Raw genomic sequence first — 2,960 nt, forward strand, 5'->3', positions numbered from 1 at the left:
TTCGGGATTATGGAGGGGAGGAGAGGAGCTTAAAAAACGAGGGTTACAGCGGAGGTGGTTGAAGCCTTCGAAACGTGTTAGAGGTAATGAGGGGGTTTCCTGACTTGCCTGATGCTTCCACTCTGTGTTCCATATATTTGAGACTCATGAGAGAGAGAGAGAGCCCCTAAGCGTAGTCCCAGACTGTCATACTCAGATAGACAGCTTCGTACTAATCCCTATGGTGGGACCCACAACACACACCCCCTCACCCCAACCGCCCACCCCTGGTTTTTATTTTTCCATCCTTTTTTCTTAATTAATTTTTTTTAGTAACGGCGTTTCCTGCCGTTTGTTTACCGGCATCAGTTACGCGTCAGTGGTTTTTTTGGCTTTCTTTGGTTGAGTGATGAGTGGGGTCCAGTAGAAGGAAGAAAGGGAATATAAAAAGCTGTAGAGGCTGGTTTTACTTTTAATCTTTTGGTCGACTCGGGGCAATGCGGACCTTGGTTCTGGTGAAACATCTTTTGTCTTTTTCTTTTACGGTATTTTTCAAATTATAAAAAATAATTTCAAATTTAATAATAAAAAAATGGGTTAAATTTTGCGGCTAGTTTTGTCGTGAGTTACAACTTACAACTGGCTGAGGAATATTTTGCTTCTAAGAAAAAGTGCTCCGACAAGTCGGGTTTACAAACAGTATTTCCTAAAATCAATTCAGAGCTTATTTCAAAACCAAATCGAAACTCTTTAAACATCGAAACTATGACCGTTTAATAATGGGTAAATCTGGGTTTCAACTTACAACTAGAGGTTGAGTTAAACGGGAACTTGCATGGGTGGAAACATGCTTTGAAGAATGGGATCCATCTCAAAGAAATCTGTTCCAATTATTACAGATTAAATAGTTTTTTGACTCTCTAATGAAACATGTGTATTCCGTGTAACTTAATACCCTACTATTTTGAATTTGCACAACTAATTTCCAATTTTTCGACTGTAAATTTCTTGCACTAGAACAACCACTGGCTCAAGACACTATGCTCCCTAACTCTTTTTTCTATCACAAACAGAACTACTATCCCCCCTTTATGTATGATGTAAAGACTTTCTCTTTCATATATATATTCTTGCTTTCTCATAAAAAAAAAAAAATCTGGGTTACAACTTAATTGTATAATTACTCTTTTCTACTCTCAGTCAATTGCACATGCCCCCATCTGCCCACTAGGCCATCATGGTTCAAAGTATCGGTCATCGTATTGGGATCGGTCTTGATTGATACCAATTCGATCAAAATTGGTTTGGAATGGTGATAAAAAAAAAGTTTATACCCAATGCACAAGGCTCACGCATTTAGTAGTGTCTGGGGAGGGTCAAATGTACGTGACCTTACCCCTGTTTCCAGAGAGGTTGTTTCCAGGACTTGAACCCCGTGATCAAGCATTCAGCAAGTGAGCACTTGACCAACATGCCAAGCACGACTTTCATAAATGACCAAAAATCCAATTTTTACTGGATCGATTATTTTAGGGAAAATTTCACATACCTCCCCTAAGGTTTGCTATAAATACACTTTCACTCATGAGATTTGGAAAATTTCACGTACCTCCCCTGCTTTTCAAACTAAGTAACAAAAACACCCAATTCGTTAACTGTAGACGTCAAACATTAAAATTATGTTTTAATTGACCAAAATGCCCTCATCTTCCCCACACCTGCAAATCCACTTCAATGGATTCAAATGTAGGAAAAAAAATTCAAATCGATCTTCCCAAGCCAGACTCATGCTCGTCGTTGATTGAAAAGAAGAAGAAATCGAATCGAACCAAGAACCAGAAAAGGAAGACTCAAAAGAATGGTTTTGAAACCCTCTGCTCTCTTCTGATTTCTCTATTTTTTTTCCTTTCAACTAAAATCTTAAAATCTCCCAAACAGAGATGGAAGAAAATGAAAGTCCTCCAAGGAAGAACCCTAACCTAAGAAGATGGAAGAAAAATGAAGATGAAGATAGTGTTATTTTCCCTAGCTCAATGTAAGTACCGTGGTCCTCGTGAGGGGGTTCCCTCAGCCTTATGGCGACAGGATTTGTCTTTCATGGATTATCGCTTATTATTTCGATACATCAATATGGGAGATTGAGACCATGCTTCATAGAAATGGAGTCGTCACTTAGGATTAGGGCCTAGGACCCAATGGATGTAGCCCCATCCGGGGTTAATGAAAAGGACTACGTGACTCCATATGGTCTGGTCAGAGATTATGGGTAAGTGGTTAGGTTACGAGCGTGAGAAGGTATTTGCACTCCATCTCGTCCGGTTAAACCGATCTTTCTACTAGATGCAAGGTTTCGAAATTTCTTCCTTAATAGTATGTTCTATATCAACATGCAAGATTAGATTATGATGCACTAAACATGACAAAGAAAAGGAAAAATCATCTACTATGTACATTAAAGCGAATTACTTTAATGGTCTACATTATGCCAAAATAAATAGGAAAGAGACAAATACTTGGCAAGAAATAAAAAGAATAAATAGAAATATACCAAATGAGAAAAATGCGATGTCCCACGGCTCAGGTGGAAACGGATGATCGGCTTGTTTCTCTCTTGTCGGACAGAGTAAGGGCTATATGAGATGAGTTTTGTTACTTCGACTTTAGGCAGAGCAACGACTGTATGAGGGGTTTTCGTTATCCGTATGTAGATAAAATAACGGCTTAACCTGAGATGGGAGCACTCCCTCTTCAAATAAGGTAATCGAAGGATCTACCCAGTACCCACGACTTGAGAGAAACCTCATAAAAATCACTCAAAGGGGCTTGAATGGAGGGGAATTAAAGGGAAGATAAATGAAATTTTTAAAACTTAAAAATAAAAAACTTTTGTAACCATTACCTCATGTGACAATATCACTTCATATTTCTTCATATTTTAGTTATTAAATTTCAATTTATTTTGTATCCATTTTGCTTTGGTT

This window comes from Telopea speciosissima, chromosome 4 (genome assembly GCF_018873765.1).
Source record: "Telopea speciosissima isolate NSW1024214 ecotype Mountain lineage chromosome 4, Tspe_v1, whole genome shotgun sequence".
In the NCBI taxonomy this organism is placed as follows: domain Eukaryota; kingdom Viridiplantae; phylum Streptophyta; class Magnoliopsida; order Proteales; family Proteaceae; genus Telopea; species Telopea speciosissima.